Source organism: Lonchura striata, chromosome 9, assembly GCF_050655825.1.
Source record: "Lonchura striata isolate lonStrDom1 chromosome 9, ASM5065582v1, whole genome shotgun sequence".
NCBI lineage: Eukaryota > Metazoa > Chordata > Aves > Passeriformes > Estrildidae > Lonchura > Lonchura striata.
The window spans coordinates 20,217,355-20,236,750 of record NC_140711.1 but is presented as its reverse complement, the minus strand read 5'-3'; the positions used below and the strand labels follow the sequence as shown (position 1 = coordinate 20,236,750).

Sequence of the window (19,396 nt, the reverse complement as noted above, 5' to 3'; positions counted from 1 at the left end):
TATACAGAATCAAAGCAAGAATTGTGTTTTTATGACTGCATATAAATATGTGCCCTAGGGCTTTGTTTCCTCTTGGTATTTCATTCTGCTCAGATCTCCAGCTCTCTGAGTGTGTGCACCCCTGGAAATGTGGGGAAACACTGTAAGAGAAGTGACAGCAGAACCAAAGAGTTGCCAGGGCTGCTCTTTCCACTTGGGTTTTGAGATTATTCTGAGGAGGCTGTCTTGTCTGCTCTCCAGAGGCTGTCAGCATGAGTGGCCCTTAGATACAGTCAGGTTCCTTGGCCTGATCAGGGATGTAACATTAGAAATCAAATGTGCAGTCATCTTTCATGTTCATCCAACCTCTCATTGCTTTTGTGCATAATGCAACTGTTAATGCATTTATTCTTGCAATGCTGTCTTGGAGCAGGGTGGTTCTGTGATCCTCCTTTTGCAGGGAGGGAGCTGAACTGCAGAGTCGCCTGGGGAAGGTCAGGCAGGAAAACTGAAGGCAGGAAAGGGAGCAGGACAGCTTTCTTAAAACCTTAGAGACATTCCTGCCCTGGAGGCTAATCCAGGGGGGAATGAGGATTGAGCAGGGCAGGCACACAGGTGTGGAGTGACTCATTTTTACCTTTCCAGTGCCCTACACCTCCTCAGATGTCTGAGTGTCAGCAGCAAGCACCATGGTACCAGCTGCATTCTTGGGATGCGTATTGGTGACACTTGGTTCTGAATTTGGGCATCCAGGATAAGGACAAAGCCTGCTTTGGGAAGGGGCTAGGGAGACAACCACAAGATGCATTTTATAAACTGATATTTTTTCAGTGATGCATTATTGCTTTGGACCCTGTCATATGGTTCTTTCATGCACATAAATTCCTGCTTTGCTTTGCTTTCAGTTTTCTTTGCTGTCCCCAGAGATTAATGCAGCTCATTGTGTGGATCCAACTGGACATGGGGCACAGGAGGGAGGTCATGACCTGAGATTAAGTTTTGATCTTGACCTCATCCTCAGTTTTAATTTCCAGATTGGAAATCAAGTATAAATGTACAGACTTTGAGTCTGTCTTAACTTTCTGACATATCTTAATAGTGACACCCTTCTTGACATTGCAACATGAAGAATTCTGCACCAATTAATTTTGTATCTGGATGTAACTTTGGCTTTAATCTGGATTTAGCTGCATGGACCAGACCCCATCTGCTTTTGTGGTTGAAGGGAGATGCAGATGTCTCAAAAAGCAGCCACAGAGCCAAGTTCTTTTGCAGTGTCTGGTCAACACTTGATGTGAGTAACTAACTGCAGTGGCCAGCAGTAGTCCCCCAGTTAGTTATCTCAGCTGGCCCAGCTGGAGGGCATGAGGGCTACAGCCAGGGCTGTTTCCAGGGCCATCCTGCTGCCCTGCAGGTAATTTCAGGGTGTGCTCCTCTGCAAATCTGGCAGAGCAGGTATGTGAGTGTGATAGCACCTACTGAAAGACATCAGTTGTATTCCTTTGCAGTCTTTTCTTTTTCCTTTTCCTCCTGTGCTATTTTTACTCTGGTTTGAACCAGTGTTTAATTTGCCTCTTTTCACTTCTTGCCTCTAATAACAACTCTCTCTCTCATCTCACTGCTTTGCCTGAACATCTTTCCTCCTTCTTTGTTAGATGTCTGGTTTTTCATATTCTCCTTTCTCTCGCCCTGTCTTGCACGCTCCTCCTCACACACCTTCTCACGTATTGTTTATCTGCACAGCTCCCCAGGACGTGGTCAGTAGGTGTCTTAAGAGGCAGGGGAGAGGGTCACAGCCCTGCCAGCTGCTTGGACACGTGCACACAGAGATCCATTTCCACCAGGGAGGCAGGCCAATGTCTGCCAGGGAAAGGCAGCTTTGGTAGCCCAGCAGTGCCGAGTGGGCAGTGCTTGGAGCCTGCTGCCTCTTGATGCAAAATGTGCCCCTTTAACCATTAACTTTGTGCCCCTGTTTGCCCTGCTGTTCTGGTTCCATTTCAGCAGTGTTTCTAAGAGGATTCTCTTGTGCAAGGCACTGTGAGAGCAGTTAGCAAACTGCATCCCTGCCAGTTAAGAGCTAAAGATGAGAGCTGGCAGCCTGGAGGAGGAGGGTCTTTGCCAACCAGTTTCACAGCCACACGAGGGTCCAGGTCACTGGGCTCACTGGACCCCTTCTTTCATTTGATCAAGCTGTTTCAGCAGTGCCACACCTTCTTCTTGACCTCCCCTGCTGAACCTGCTGCTTTGCAGGAGTGTGTCAGGCCTGTAGGAAAGTGTAGAGCATTAGGGGTCCCTGCATGACAATTGGAATTCATGGGATGTAGTTTCCTCTGGACTGGTTTGCCACAGCTGGCTGACTGTGGTCTCTAAGGGAAAAACTCTGCGTTTTGATTGTTGTCCATCCCAGTGTCCCATTTCTGACATCTCTGCAGGGTGTCCCCTGCTTGAAGGACTTTTGCTGTGTCTCATACCCAGAGAGTTATTTTCAGGCTTATCTGTCCTCTACCACTCAAACATACTTAGTCATAGTAGAGCACTGGCTTCAACAAAATGGTACGGGATTGCAGCAGGATCACCAAAACTGTGTTTTCCTCATGGAAAGGGCAGCCAGGCTTGCCACAGGACTGGCTTTCTGTCTTTCTGCCTTTTAGCCCTCTGGCAACAAGCACCCCACCCACTTTGTAATTAAGCATTGAGGGGACCTTCAGGTGCCTGTGTTTGTCTTCTCCTGTGGCACCTGGCTCAGCTCCCGATGGCAGCAGGATCCTCCAGACAGGTGTGGGGCTGTGGCACCATCCCCAGGCAGTGCCCCTGTTCTCTGGGGCTCTTCTCAACCCACTGCAAGGCTCCAAGGCAAGAGGATTCAGTAGAGGGAAGAAGTAAGAGTACAAACAAGGATATTGCTGGGTGAGTCCACGTACAGCTGGGATTTATCCCCCATCTAGCCAGCTCATGCATGCACACATGTATTTTGGGTTTTCAAAGAGTGGGAGTAGTCTGGTCAAGTTTGCCTTTTGCATTTTCAGTTTCCTTCTCTCCACCCCTAACAAACATCTCTCTCTAGCAGAAAAGACCAGGAGAGTAGTGTACCTCTGATCTGTCTACTATGATCATCTGCTATGATGAGTGACCACCTGCTGATCAAAAAACCCTAAAAAACCCTAAACAGTCCTGTTTAGTTATTCTTGTATTGTTAAAAGGAGCTGAGAACCTGTCTCAGCAGCAGTGATTTAAGTGCTCCTTCAACCCTAAATATGCCAGACCCACCCTGAAGGAGCTTTCCGTGCCATTCCCAATGGTGTGGGGCCAGCCCTCAGTGACTTTGTTTCCTCTGTCACACAGGATGGTGCAGGACACGTCTCAGCACCACAGCCTCAGGCTGGAGTCAGTGTGGTCCCATCACCTGTGGATGGAGGTGGCTGCTGCCACCACCGATGAGGAGATTGGGGTCTGACAGCCATGAGCTGGAGCAGACACAATAGTTGTCTAGATGGTTAAGTAAGACTGTTTTTTCCCATTTTCTGTGGGAGTTCTGAAGAATTTGTAAACTTTTCTTGCTTGCTGTTTTGGAACAGAAATTAAATCTCAAATGGTTGATGGCAGAGCTGTAAAGGAAACAAGAAGTCTGGATAACCTCAATATTTCATCTTTGATTTTGACTTCCGTACATTTTATTTACTTCTTCAGAAGCCAAGAAATCAGTTAACATGCAGAATAAAAGTGTTTATTAAGAACAGAAAGGAAGAAAAGTTTTTCTGTGTTCATTTTCTCACAGAAGGTCTAAATGTACAGCACAGAAACATTAAAAAATACAAAAGAAAGAAAGAAACTGATGGGTGAGAGGAATAACTGATGACTGAAGGGTGTGTAGGGAATGTGCTCTTTGTGTATCTGCTCTATCGTGAGCCAAAGCTAAGAGTCAAACTGAAAGACATCCGATTAGTTAACAACCTCTCCATTTAAGTACATTCAAAAAAGTCAAATTATAGCAGGAAGAATCTGGGCTCGCCTCCGTCTCTGCCCCAAAATATCATTGTTCATTCTCACAGCCTGGCCAGAGGCCAGCTGCTTCCAGGCTTTTAGCCACAGGGTGTATTTAAAAACCATTCTGTGTTCCTGTTTTCCTGTCAGTCCAAGTGAAATCACAGTAAACTACCATTTTCAAGTGTGCCCATGTCCAAACAGAGGACTGTAGTTGTGTTCTCTAGGGTTGGTTGGGCAGGGGGCAGAAAGGATGAGGAGCTCCAGAGCAGAGCACTCCAGCCTCTCCAAGTCTTCTCTTGCAAACATCTGCTCAAGCCTGAGAAGGGATTTTTCCAGCCAGGATCAGGATCTTCAGCAAACCATGGGAGTTTGTTTGAGCTCTGCACATAACACCAGTGGAAATCTGGTCAGGGGGCTCCCCTGATGATGGCAGTCCATCTCAGCCTGCTATGGGCTGGATGAAACCCCAAGGAAAGGACAAAGCTATTGCACAGAACTGTCAACCCCCCCCCAGACAAAACAGGTGAGGGAGGCAAAACTCCAAGGAAAACCTCCAGCTGAGAGTGTGTTTGGCCATTGTTTTTCCTGTGGGTCTAGGCATGGATTTTGTGAGCTCCCCAGCCAGTCTGATTGCTATGTGACAACACAGGATCAGTGAAGTCCTCTCTTATTTCTCTTAAATTACCTCTGAAAGAAAATTAATAAAAAATAAACAAAACCCTTCCCCTACCCCTGCCATTTCAATTGCACAGTGGGAATAGGGAATAGTTGTTTGGGTTTGGGGGTTTTCTATATTTTCCATGGGCAAGGACATTTTCCTTTGAAAATAAGTGAAGAAAGCAAGCAAGCAGTAGGAAGCCAGCTCTGATTAAATCCTAAACCTCTCAGCTGTTGCGTTCATTTCATTTACCCTGTTTGCCTTCTTTACAGTCTAAAAAAAGCTTCTGCACAGTGCAGGGCCCTTTTGGCAGGGCTGGGGAGTGGGATGGCAGTGGTGCTGGGGATGCTGAACCACTGGGACTGCGGAGGCCACTGCCCTGCTCCACTCCAGTGCTTTTCCCCACGTGCCAGCATTTTTGTGGTGCCTCTGGGGAGCTGGTACTGCCACATCCACTGGTGTATTTCACTGAAGGAAAACAGGTCCTGGATCCATATTCTGGTTTTGTGGCAGTTCTTGTGAGCTGGGAGTGGAGGATCACTCACAGAGCACACAGGTGCACTCAGACCCTGCTCCGTTCCCTGCAGGGTTTGCTGTGCCCCTGCAGAGCTGGTGTGCTCAGCGCCTGATTTCCCCCTGCTCCCAGAACAGAAACGTTTCCAGACTTATTTCTGTCCTCTCATGTGAGAGCTACGGGCTGGTTTGATCATGTCTCAGTAGTCAGAGATATATATATATATATTATATATATATATGGTTTGTAGGATGTCTGCCTGGGACTGTGTTTGCTCACACACATGCACTCGCACAAACTGTAGGTGGCACTTTGAGAATTAGCAAAGATGCTGCTGTGTCCTGTGCCAGGGCATGGCTCTGTGCACCAGCCAGGGGAAAGGAGGAACAGAAAAATGGATCAGTTACTAGGGAGAAAGGCAGAGAGGGAGCAGAGCCTCCCCGGGAAAAAAAAACCTGCTCACTCCTCGCCTTCACTGGGATGCGGCATTCAGCTGCTTACAGCCTGTGGGAGAGACGTGCCAATACCCTGCACTTTTCTTTACAGAATGTTTTATTTATCTGCCTCAGAGGAGGAGGTTTGCTGTAGTTATCACCCCAGGAGTTCAGCTGGATACAAATGTTAACCAACTGGAGGGGAAACAGCTTGCTCCAAAGGTTTTATCGTGGTTTAGAACACAGCGAGCGAGTGCCAGGCACAGATTATGCATTTACAGAGCTCCTGGCCCTCTCCTGCCTGAATTGTCAGGAGAGGAGTTCAAACCACACTGATCAATTTGCTGTCTGTCAGCAGCTGGGTACTGAAGGGCAACTCTGGATCGATCCATTCTTGGAGCACTGTCCTCATTTCAGGGATTACATGGCTTCCTCTGTGCTGTATTAACACTTGAGGTGCTGAGTGTTAAGTGAGCTCTGCGTGTGGTTATCACTTTTGCATGGTATCTTAGAGAAGTTTGTATATTCAGGATGTGAATCTTGCACAAAGCTTGCTCTGTGGATGTTCAGTGTTGCTCAGGTGGAGGCTGGCCTCTTTGATTGTGTGCCAGAGGGACAGGGAGTCCCTTCTTTCATTCAGCATAAACCTAGATTTTGGAAATTATTCTGTGCTTTTCACAAAGCTCTGAATGCCTCTGGAATGCACATCCCTGGTATAACACCAAAGATGAAAATGGAGAGAAGTTTGCTTCAATCCACATGCTGAGAAGCCCAGAAATGCGTCTCAGCCTGCTGAAGTGCCATCACATGAAAACTTGCAAATTTCTGGCCTTTCTGGCATTGAGAGAGGATATGTGAATGTCATCATTCATTTTTAAAAACAACTAAGCAGCTTAGAAGTCTGTAGGAGTGGGGCCATGTGTGAAGAGTTTCAATCCCTTGTGGTTTGGAAATTGTTGCTTAGTCCTTGAAGATGACCTCAGGATCCCCTTTTAGCATTTCTCACTCAGAGATGCTCTCAGCTGCTGGGATGTGGAACCCAACAGCACCTGAAAAACCAGCCATGGGAGGGAAGTGCCGTTTTATGGGCATCTGGTGTATTCTCAGCTGGTTACAGCAAAAATTAGCAGCCCAAAAATGTAGAAGTGGACTGAGCCCATAGCCTGTAAGCCACTGGCAGGGGCTCTCGGAGCTGTGTCTGGTTAGATAAGCAAGGCCTGGGGAAGAGATCACCTTCAGCTGCTGGTCCTGCCTAACCTGTGCTTGTTCTCACCCTGGGGGCACTGGGTTAGGGTCCAGTGTCAGTCCCAGCTGTTACTGGCAAATTATTTCCATTCCTCTTTCCTACCTGAGCACCTTTGTGCACTGATTGCTGCAAGTTTGGATGGAGCTGGGTGAGCAAATGGACTTCTTTTTGCCAAATGCCATGGCCCTTGTTTATCATCCACCCTGGTGCTGGTGAGTCTGGAGTTCTCTGCTTAGGGAAATGAGCTGGCAGTGTGTATAATGTGGGCTCTACTGCAGTCTTTTCTTTCTTATTCTTTCCATTTTGTTTCAGGTGGATGCATTGATGATGCCACTGTGTTCATCACGGTGTTAAAGCAGAAGACTTCATCTTGCCTGTATCAGCACAAGTGATTGGATTTGAAAGACTATCTAGGACCTTGTATGAGCACAGCTGCAGGTAAATCTGCTTGGTAATCCAAGGTATACCTAGAAATATTTGTCTAAGAAGTCTGCATTTCAAAAAGATATCAAAACAAATAAACCCCAAGAATCACAGTATCATCCCACCCTATCAATACTTCACTGAAGTTTTCTAATGATAAAAACAGCCATGCAAAATCCACACTTTTTTTTTTTGTTTTCTCCCCCCTCTCCCCTGCCAAACTCTCTCAAGTGTGACATCAGCCTGAGCCCTGCTCATTTGGATCCTCAGCCTTCAGTGCTAGATGACAACAGGGCCAGTGAGGCATGCTTTGTTAGCTTTAATTAAGTTCAGTGTGGTGTAGCACAACAGCTGGAATAATTGGGATAATCTCCCAGCTCGCGTGGGGGGCAGTGGTGTTGAAGGAGAGGGGGAAGTGGCAGTGAACAGAGCTGGCAGCACAGGAGCAGGGGTGCTGCAGTACAGGGGATTCCAGCAGCTCTCAGCAGCTCTCTGGGCTGTTTTACCTGGTGGGTCTGGTGCAGCACTTAGGGGAGTGCAGTGCAAGGTGCATCATCACAGGCTGTGTTTGCCTGAGGCTCATTTATCCCTATTTAACATGGGCCCACTCGTTTTGGCTGTTTGTGAGGAATAACTCACTGCCGTGCAAATGTGCTGGTCACTTTTTACACTGAATAATCACAAGGTCCTTTGAAAACAAATTCTGCCCCATGTCTTGTTCATAGAGTTAATGGAGGGTCACAGTGATGGCAGCTGTGAGCAGCCACTCCTTGAAGCTGCAGAGAATCCACTCTTGAAAAGCACAGTGAGATCTCCCTGTTCTCACAGGGACCTGCAGGAGCACTCTGCAGGAGCAGCCTTCTTAAGGATTTGCACTGCTTTATCTTAATCAAAAACATTTATCTGAGTTTGGAAGAAGCTGAAGCCTGCCCAGGTTTACTCTGCTTTGGATGCAAAGACTGTTTGTAAAATCAGCCAAGAAACAGTGGATCCTCCTCTTAGCTTAAGCTTGCAGTGCATACAGTCCTTCCAGGACCAAATATGTGTGAGGCTATTTTGAGATTTACAGGGTACAAAGCAGTAAATTAAAATGTCATAACCATAGTGGTCGCAAAGTCTTGGAAATCAGAGGTGATAGATATTTTCCAGTTAGGTGTTATCCCAGCTTTCAGTTCTACCTAACCTGGATTTAGGATTTTCTGAAGGTAAATAGGCTGTTTGCAGCAGTTACATCCCATTTTCAGCATTTGTCATCATCCCCTAAAGCAATCTTTTTGATTTGCTTTGATCTTTTTGATTTTGTCTTTTTGATCTTTATAGGTCTCTTCCAAACCAAACAGTTCTGTGATTTTACTTTTCCTCTCCATCACTCTGCTGTCCTTTTTTTCTCTACCACAAGTGATGCACCTATTTCTGCAGGTATCTACAGTTCCAAGCCAGTCTCAGGACTTCAGGTAACTCTCAGGTAATCACATGTGCTTAAATAAAAACTATTATCTTAAAAGTAAGCTAAGGAGGTTGTTTTGGATGCTACATGTATATAGCTGTATAACAAAAACCCTAATATGCCACAGTAAACTTTACTTAACAGATTGCTTAATCTCTACAAATGTTAACCTCCAGGTTTTATTTACTGAGATGGTGTTTAATGATGCCATTGTCTAATTGAAATATGTTCATTCCTTCTCCAAGTGCCACTGCTAAGCAATTTACTGATATATTGCAGGAGGACTGGATGGGATTTTCTTTGTTTCAGAGTAAACTTGGGAGACAGATGGTGTTCAGACAGTACAGATGTGACAGCTTCCATTGCTTTCTTTATGGAGTCTTTCTTGCCAACTAAGCACTTTTGTTTTCAAATGGCAAAACTGTAATTTTCAGAGGCACCATAGAGAATGGGCAGGAGTACAGGAGGAAGGAGATTTAGACTTGTGCCTCTTCGTCAGTGTGGAAATTTACTTCCAAAACCAGAGCTGGAGGTTGCTGGAGCCCCGTTCCCATCAACTCTTGAGCTCAGGCCATTGCAGAAACAGGAGCAGCTGGGACAGTCTCCATACTCCTCTCTCTCCTGTTGTTCTACTGGTCTGGAGCTTTGAAACACAAACCCATGGCTCACTCTTCTGCTGCAGAAACTGAGCTCACAGAAGGGATCTGAGCTGCACAGCATCGGGGAGCAGGGGGAGGAGGGCTGGGAATAGAGCCCAGCTGACCTAGTCTGGAGTCAGGACCAGCCCAAATCCCTTCCTCAAGGGTGGGAGGGGGCAGAGAGTGAGGGCAGGCAGAGCTGGTGCTGCTGCTGGGAGCAGACTCCCAGAGCCAGGTGGCATTTTCATTCCAACATTCAAACACCTGTAGATGGGGGACATTCAGAAAAACACGTTTGCTAGCAATGGTTTATTTCCCCTCAGGTGCATGAGGCAGCAGCAGAATTGCCATTTGACATCCTCAGCAGGCTGCTGTTCACCACAGGGAGAAAGAGCCATGGTGTCTGGCACACAGGGAGGATTGCCAGTGATTTTCAAACTCACTCTCCTGGCAGAGAGCTCAGCAGGTAAAGAGCTCAGCAGAAGAGGTGTCGTTCCATTCCTTCCCTGTAAAGCATCTTATGGGCAGCCTCACTGCAGCTGTGCAGCTCAGCCAGGAGGTAGGCTGCAGCTTTTGCCTCTAACAGCCTTGGGACTCTGCTGTTGCTGTGGGTTCTTTTCACCACCAGCTACCTGCCTGCTATTCACACTAAAACACCAGCAACCAGTGATAGGGAAGGCCAGTCTGGCCCTAGCCCATTTCTTAGAAGTAATTCACCTTTTGTAAGCCAGTGCTTTCAGCAGTGTGTGTTAGAGAATGAAATCTGAGCTGCTCTGAAACCCATGGGACGTGTGCCAACTGGGCTGGAGTTTCAGCCTGGAACAAAGACCAGAGCTCTCTGAAATACTGCAAAATGCAAAATTTTTGGCCACAAGCCTCTCTCACATTTGAATTAAGAGCTGTATTTATTTATTTATTTATTTTTGCAAGGGGCTCCAAAAGCCAATTTTCTTCTCTGTGAAGACAGCTGAGTCTGTGCTGCCTGCCTTGGATACTCAGGGCCACTCTCTGGACAGAATTTATCCCTGCTCTGGCACCAACCTGGCAGGACAGATGTGGTTGGAAGAAGATCCCTGGTGAACCCAGAACAGAGCTAGGCACAGCTGGCAGTTCAGCACAACACTGCTGTGAAATTCAGGCAGCTGAGGGCCAGGCAGGCTGTCAGCAGCTGCTGCCATGCAATTCTGTCTGCACACTGCCTGTGGACACATGGCTGGGAAATCTCGGACAGTCCTGGCTCTCTCTAATAGGATTAGTTAGCAACAGTGCTAGAAGTACTCAGAGCAGCCATCTGTGGAGAGATGACCCAATCTCTGTGTGTTTATAGCAGCTGTATAGCTTTAATGTGCTTCTCTTCATGGGCTGTTGTTAATTTTCATTAATTTCGTACCATTCAATGGAGAAAGGAAAGTCTCTGGTTCAGAGCAAAAGCCACCCTAGGACTGTGAGACTCTCATTAATCTGACAGTGGCAAGAAATCCTCCACAGTCAGGAGCCTGTGAGAAGGGATCCTACTGTTGTGTCTGCAGTGAGGCAGGCACTGGGGTCATGGCCTGACACTGGCTAAGATGCTGGAAGAGCTATCTGCTCCCAGAGATAAAGAGATGAACTGTCTGCAGGAAATCAGCTGTGTTTGGCTTCTTCTCTTCCTGAAGAAGAAGAGAATTTTCACCTCTGTTGAAAATTACTCTGCTGTTAGAGAGCTATTGTTTCAATTCATTCAGCTTCTAACATTTTGTTGTTTACCAGCTTATGCAAGGAGCCCTTTGCTGTGCTGACTGCAGAGTGCCCATGTAAGGGCTGACAACCCCAAAAGTGCAGTGCCCACACTCCCAGGGCCAATTCCCTCTGCCTCACATATCTATGCTGTGTCAAACCAGGTAAGTGGGGAAAGATTAGAAATTTAGCAACTTAGCACATGTGCAAAGGTGCCAACTGGCAGGAATCCTCAGAGCAATAAGATGAAACATTTTGAGTTACAGGACAAAATGTCTGTGCTGGGGTACTGAAATACATGTCTTTAATGTGCTGTTAGTGAGGTTTAGTGGCAAACCAGAATGAAAGCTATTTTTAAAAAGCCTCGCTTCATGTAATGTTGCTGGAGTCCGTGTCATTGCCCAGCATATCATGAAAGACAATATTATCCAGCTTTTGAATTGGTTCAATACCAATTACTTTTCTGCTTCAAATATCAAGAAGCATTTTTCAAAAAAATTGGTTTTGCTTAGACATTATGGAAAATAAAATTAGAAGACATCAGAACTCTGTCTTGGGAAATTTGCTGCAAAGCAGGTACAAGTACAACAAAACTAATTATAAGTGAGTGTTGATAATTTATTTACTGGGATAGTGCCATTGTTAGAGATGTCAAAATCCTTTTTTATCTGCACGAGTTGGTTTTTTGAATGTGTTTTCATGCTTCCAGAAGTAGGAGACTCCAAGTTTCTACTGAGGCTGTAAGAAGTGCAAGGACTTTTTCATGGGAGCAGGGAACTCGAGTCACATTGGATTTTGGAGTGGAGCAGCCCCATGTGAGCTTGGCCAGAGGATCCGTGCCAGACTGGGCTCCTGAGGGAGCATTTATCTGTTGTCTGCATCACATTGGGGTGGCCATGGAGGGCTTAGTTCATTAAGTGATTCTTAGAAAAACTCTTGGGGAGAAGACAAGGGAAACGCAACAGATCTGATGTTCAGTCAAGGACGGGTTCCTCTCTGAGGGTGTCAGTGTGGAGCTCCTGCCTCTGGAGAACTCTTATTCCAGCAGGGAGCTGTACTGATCCCAAAGCAACAAAGTACATATGCTCTTAACAAAGCCAAGCTCAGCTACTTTTGCAAACCAAAATAAATTGTTTCCATGCCTGCCCGGATTCTAAATTAGCAGAACAAACAGTCATTTAAAATGAATGATTTCAAGTCAGAGGAATACAAATCAGAGGCTGTGTTTTTTCTCATTGGAAAAATACTGTTCCACCAAAAAATATTATATAGGTTTTTAATCTTCTACAGATGGGTTAGAAGATAATAAAGTGGTCAACAGACAATGTAACACATCTGGCTCCACATCTGACATATTTAGATATTGTCAGATCATTCTTTTTGGTGCTTTTACACATAGCAAGGGTTATCAAAGACCACATTTTTATTTGGCTTATGTGACCCTGCACCCAGAAAGATTTTACCCCAGAATCCATCCATATGGGCAGTTTCTGTGGTCTGTTGTGCTCTGCAGGAACACCAGAAGCTCTGGCAAAAGACAGCATTCAGGTTTTGCTGGAGAAGAATGGTGGTGCAGGAGAAAGGGAGGAAGGAGTGCCTCTGGTGTCCTGTTTTGAAAGGAAAATAAAATAGAGGGTTCAGACAACATTAGCTGAGGCTTCACACAAAGCTGTTTGGAGTCCTTTCTACAGCTCTGCCCCAACTGCTCCTTACTCCTGAGCTTTGGCTCTGGCTCTCTGCTGTCCTCACCAGGCACGCTTTCCTTCATCTCAGCCAAGAAATCCTTTTTGCATGGAAGGGGGTCAGTAGGTGATCCTAGTTCAGAGGTCTCCCCAGGAAGTGCCAATCCAGGCAGGAAAGCTGTTTGGAGCAAGTTATGAGAGGTTACCCTCGGGCAAGTAAAGATGTGTGATGAGCACATTGCTCCAAAGGGAGTTCATCATTTGATACAGACCTCTGGAAGCTACCAAATTCCAATTGTGCATATTAAAACTCTGAACGCTTCAGGTCTGATTTAGGCTGCTGCAAAGTCAACAGGAGTCTTTCACTGCCTCCAGTGGGCTTTTAATGTGATCCTTATTGAATAAATAATCAAGAAGTAAACCTGCATAGAATCTGATTACCTGGTCTGCAGCCTCTGAATGAACTCTCTTCTGCATTGTGGAATTACAACACTGTGGCATGTGAGCTTCCAGTGAACTAAGAGCAGAATTTCCATTGCCAGGCTGAGTAGCTCTGGTCAGCCTAATCTCTGACTTCTGCTCTGAAATCACCAGTCTGTGTTACACAAGAGGTCAGACTCTCTGATTTACAACTGTTCTTTCTGCCTTTAATAATCTGTGATGAAATCTTTTATACATGAGCCCCAGGCAGCTGCAAGTGCCTGTACCAGCTGGCAAACCTGCCCCACGACCACTCACCCTTTCTGCAAGTCACTGGGGCTCCAAGGCTGCCAAGATGGTGCTCTGAGATGATCCAAAAGATCTCTTTTATTTGGCAGCACAGCTGTTTGTTATTCTGTCCAGGAGCAGTAAAGCTATCAATTGCACACTAAACAGCAAATAATCCTCTGCTCAGGATATGAAAATATCCCAAACCACAAATTTCTCAGTGTTATTTCCTAGCAGACATTTGGCACACCAGTCTATAGAGCGAGGAGGTGATGTGCTCATATCAAGTTTGGGTTAAAAGATAGCCTTGTGCAGTCTGCTTCTGGTCAGGAACTGCTCCTGCAGCCCCTTTATCTCCAATACATTGTTTTACAGTCACTGCCACGTTTGAATGGCATGTTTTGGCCCCATGATGAGGCTGGATGTCTCAGGTGGAACCTTGGCCAGCATGCCTGACACAACCCACCTTGTGAGGGAGAGGAGTCTGCAGCCAATCCTTTACGCAGTTTTTGACGTACCTACCATTTTTGGAACTTGCAATAATTGCTCTAATTGCTTGCTCCCATGAGTTCTTTGCCCGCAAATTCTCAAAAGCAGTTTTTGACCAAGTCAAGATCTAAGGCAGGCTGACCACACGATGTTCTGCTGCCATCAGAGGTTCCTGCAGGGCCAGATCCACCCAGACATCACATGGGCTGGCACAGAGGGGATTACTGAGGAGGGAGGAGGTACAAGCTTATAGGCATAGATAAACAGACAGACCCACTTCCCCTCCAAAACCAAAAACTTACAGTTTGGTTTTTTAGTCCTTCAGCCAGCAGAAAAATGATGGTCACACTGTTGCATAAAACCTACAGATGTGGAGAAGAGTAACCTCCCTGAAGTGAAGACAGAGAATGAGTGGTGTCATCTGGCATTAAGTGTGAGATTTTGGACAAAGGAGGACAGATTCCCACACTGTACTCTGGAAGGATACTGGATATAACTTTGGGGGACACAGGAGAGGTGGCACATAGTAAATATAAGGTCTGGATGTTGGCACCAAGAGACTTCATCTTATTTCCTGTGATCCTCTGACACTGTGCAATCATTTTCTAGCCCTGAAAATGATGGGTCAAGGTTTGATAAAAGGTATAACTCATCAGTATGTGCAGAAGCCTCTGCAAAATCCAGATGGGAAAATGACCTTGATTCCTGCAGTTAAAGAGAAAATGAGGCTTGGGCCAGATTAATTCCCAGGGTTGCACATTGATTTCATTGGAGTTGCCCTGGGGGTGAGTTTGATTTTCAACTCCTTGAAGTTTCCAAAACAATGCAGAATCCAAGTGGGTAGCAATATGGAACTGGGGGTATTTTGTTTGGATTTTGGGGGTCTTTTTGGTCAGTTGTTTTAGTACAAGCTACACAAGATGTAAAATTTATTCCTGCAAATCTGTAGGAGCAGGCAAATATTTTACAAAGAAAAGACAAAGCCTTCACCTGGAACCAGCCCATGTCGACTTTAGAAAGATTTCCTTTTATTGATGAATATGTCTTTCTGTTTAAAGAACCCCCAGCTTTGACTCAGGACTGCAGCCATTCTGTCTCTCTGAAGCCACCACCTGCTGATGTATTTGCAGTAGCTTGTCCAGAAGAACATATTTCTGAACAGAAAACTGGTTTTACTGTATTAATATAAAGTGGGATCAAACTGCAGCAGTTCAAGTTAAATTTCTGCATGGATGTGGACTCCACAGTTTGGGTATGTCTAGAGCTAGATTATTGTGTTCCTTGTCCATTAAATATTGTCAATAGAGTGAGTGTTTTTCTTTTTTTAAATGCTACCAATTTATACAAAGCATATTCAATCCTACAGATGGAATAAAATTTTGAAACAGTCTAGTGTTTGAATTTGGAGATTCAAGAATACAGAGGTGACCATAGAATTTGAAAGTTGAGTTTGGGTTTACAGGGACAAATATGAAAGTGGAATCCAAAGATGGTAATTTGAAGTGGACCCTTTTCCATGGCAAATTTAGGTCTCTATGCACCCACAGGGAGCTTTTCCTGGGAAGTTCTGAATGCACAGTCTGAATTCAGATTTAGGTCCTACCTGGCAGCCCATTGACCTTGCTGGGAGAATCATATGAACTTGCCAGTGAAGGACAAGTCTCACAGTGCCCTAACTGGGACCTTGTGAAAATTCATTACATTCTCATGTGAAGACTCCTCATCTGAAGCTCAAAGGAGCTCAGCTGGGAGTCACCAGAGTATCCCATCTGTTTGTGAGATAACATTTTCTCCTCCCACAGCAGAAGCCAGTTTTCCCTATTAGTTCTGCTTTCTGAGCTGTCTGATAGCAGGAAGAACAAAACCCAGTGAAAATTAAAAAATGAAGATAATGCAAAGTAAAACACACCTCTTTTTGATCTTCAAATTGAGTTGATGTCACGTAAATCTTGTTCCCTGTGCACTGTTTTGCTTCTTTGTTTAATGGTGAATTGAGTGAAACAGTTTGATTTGCCAGCTTGTGCAGTAAGTTGGAAAATAAAATTAATAAGTGGCAGTGTCGGAGTCACAGCGTGTAAGTGACCCCCGTGAGGCACAGTCGAATCAGAAGCTCTTCACCTTTGCAATGTCCTGTTATCATGGGATCAGATCACTTCATAACCTTTGTGATCCCCAAAACCCCTGCTCATGGCTGCTCCTGGCACCACAGCCCAGACCGGGCACAGCACACCAGGGGAGCTGATGTCTGTGCACCTCACATTTTGGGGTTCTTGCTTTGGGCTCTGCACAGAGCAGGGCCCTGGGAAGCAGAATTGCTCAGGACAATGAGCTCTGTTTTCCTGTCTTTCCTGCCATGTTTGGAGGAGGTGCCCTGGGGGGCCTCTGTGAGGAGCCCCTCTGGCTTGGGCCACAGCTGAGAGCCTGAGCAGGACACTGAGTTTGGGCTCCCACTGCTGCCCCAGCAGGAGCTGCTCTGCCCTCTTTGGGCCAGGGTGCCCCAAGGACTCGGTGAGGAGGATCCCCAGGGAAACTCAGAGCTCTGAGAAAGGAAAGGAGGCATCACTGTGTGTAAGAGACAAGCCAGGAGCTGGATGTAGAGACTTAAATGCCATCAAATTCCTTGCTTAGGGACTGGCACTAATATGGACCCACTGGTTCTTTTTCTCCCTGCAATTTTTTTTTAAGAGCTCGAGGAATTAAAATTCACCAAAGCCTTAATTTCTGAAAATTATTGTCTGACATAATTTTTTTCTTCACAATGTCATTTAGTTGGACTGACCAACATGCTCCTCCTGCCCAGTGCTGCCCCTTTACTCTTGTATCAAGCTATGAGAAAGAGGAGTTGTAACCAGCTCCCCAAGATGAGACTGCCACAAGGGTAGCCCAGCAGAACCGTCCAGCTTTCTTCTACCAATTCTGCTCAGTATTTACATAGAGTTATTTAGTTCCCACGGGAAAATTGTACTAGAATAAAGAAAGGCATTCAGCTATTATTGGGGCAGTGATTGTAATGAGCATGGAAAATGGAACAATATATAACCTGTTCTTAACAGACTCTTGGGAGAGTGATCGTCTGCTATTCCTCAGATCCCATTTCCAGACTTTCTTTTTAATAATTGCTAATGCCTTGTTTTTTTCCATTTGTATTGCTCAGTAAATATTAGTGGCATTTTCCACAGATGGATTATCCCTGTGCCTGCACCAGAGTATTTTGAGTAAAACAAACCCCCTTATTTCTTTTCAAGCAATTGTTTGATGAGAGATCCTTTACTTTCCAGAAAGAAGATTTGACCATGGAAGGTCAAATTTTTCTGCACTGAAACTGCAGTTATGTCAGCTGGGAATGCTCTGGAGTCTATGTGAACTCCCTGTGTCATCACCACAATTCCTGGTGAATGCTGTGGTGAGATGGAGCCATGCTGGCCTAGACCTCCTCTACCATGGGAGAGCCTGAAGTCCAAGAGGGAGGCAGGCTGGGAAGATGTCCAACTTCCTGTGCATGCAGCACTTCATTGTGCAACTATCATGAATAGAAATCCTCTCTCCTGGAATGGGACTTATTAAGCTTTAACTTTGTGTTCACAAATGTATCAACAGTTTTGAGATCTTCATGCTCTTAAACATGATGCTAAAAATGTATCAGCCTGGCTATGGAATTTTTTTTTTGATTTTTATTTTTTCCTTAATAAAGATGGGTAAGAAGAACTTGGGGAAATTGAAGGATGCCCATGGCTGTAGTTCAGCAGCTGAAGCAGAGCAGTCAAGCTTAACTCCATGCAGGTGAGGAGGATGTAAGCCTTGATGCCTTCTGCTCCATGGAAACAGCCTTCCATCGACTTGAAGGCTGAAGCATTGGTGGTGGGAGAGGGAAAACAGGAATGCCATGGAAACATCTCTTGCTTCACTAAGGAAGTGCAGTGCTCTTTCTTTTGGTTTTACTCGTAGGTGTGTGCAGCGGGTCATCCCACAGCAGCAACTAAAACATTTTGTTTCAGTTTAGGGAGAGGAATCTGTCCCTGAAGACACTCACTTGTGTCTTTTCTTGTTTTTGATTTCCTCGATGCAGTGACAAACTGATCCTTGCCATCTAGGACCAGGGCTACACTGTGCCCCAGTTAACAGTTTTAGTGCTGGACATGTTCTGGGGCCAACATCTCCCCCATGTTAAAAGTAATGTATTTTACTGCACACCCATTAGTAAAGGTTGGGTTTGTGTGCTTTAACTAATGAGAATTCTATGCCTTCCTTGCTTTAGGAAGTGTCATCCTCAAGATGTTTTTTCATGCCTGTCATGCATCCAGGCTGCAGCCCCGCTGGCGTGGAACCAGGAAAGATGGCACACTTTGTCTCCTGCTAGTCCTGCTCAGCCATGGGTGCTTACACCATCTCCTCCTCGGCGTTGTTCAGGGTGTGGCAATGGTGCCGTTCTGGGGCAGGAGCTCTCCTGGTGCACAGTCAGTGCAGTTTAAGATATAAAGGTGTAAAGCGAAGCCCGTGACAGCTTGGGGGATTGCGTGGGCCTTTATCAGCCAGAAGCTCTCTGAGCGCAAACACAAAAATGTTGTTGACAGACAATTTTCATAAATGGCTTTGTTGAGTGTCAGCTTCACTTTATAGCACACTGTCACATGCCAGTGCTGACACTTGTGGCAGAACTTGCTGGCATGCTTGTCTGCAGCTTTTTCTGAATTTTCTTCCCAGGAAAATCCTTATGGTCCAAGCTGTAGCCATTTTATCAGGTTTTGTCCTTGATGCTTAGGTGAGAGGGGCTGTTTTGCACAGCACATACAGCCAGACCCACGCCAACATCACAATTAAAAATGAGGTGAAACTAAATGAATGCTTTAATTGTACTCATATATCTGTGACGTATTTTCTGCTGCTGGACTTCTGTGCTCAGAATCTTTTATAGGAGCATCTCTTACTCAGAGAGCAAAGTTTTGCTGCAGCCTTAACAGAGTTAACAGTAGCTATGGGCCAGGTTAGACAAAAACATCCTTCTTTTTTCATACTATACTTTTCTGTGCTAGGTGTTTGCCCAAAGCCATGCCATCATGGCAAGGAAATTTGTCCTGCTAGTATCACATGCAGCCAGACAAGGGTTGTGGACACTATAATGTTAAACTGAGTCACAAAACTTCCTAAATGGTTGCTGTATGTGTGGCTAAAAAAAGAAAAAAAAAAAAAAAAAAAGAAACATCACTTATCAAGACTTTAACGCCAAGCAAGAAGAGAGAGAGAATCAATGAAGAGACTGTAGGAACTTCAAAGTAAGTAAAAAAATTCTCTGTGGATTCCTTTTTTCCCTGAAAATTGGGAAGCAAAGATGGATAATCAACAAAACCCACATTACCTCCTTGAGATAAAGCCTGGGGACAGAGCTTGCAAGGCACTTGAGTAAAATAAATGCATGAAGCTCTAGATGATATCTACAAGCTGTGGATCTCCTGGATTTTCCCAGGCATCTGGAGGGTGTTG

At 45.4% G+C, this 19,396-nt stretch overlaps 1 long non-coding RNA gene across 2 annotated transcripts; it reads left to right on the top strand.

Moving 5' to 3' along the window:
• The first annotated feature begins 5,891 nt into the window (after positions 1-5,891).
• On the top strand, positions 5,892-19,115 carry LOC146766651 (uncharacterized). 2 transcript variants are annotated; one of them, XR_014957391.1, is made up of 4 exons: positions 5,892-7,253; positions 8,559-8,703; positions 9,647-9,789; positions 11,073-19,115. It is a non-coding gene; the product is annotated as an uncharacterized LOC146766651 (long non-coding RNA). The 2 variants fall into 2 exon arrangements; XR_014957390.1 differs by having other exon boundaries at positions 9,647-19,115.
• The last annotated feature ends 281 nt before the right edge of the window (positions 19,116-19,396 follow it).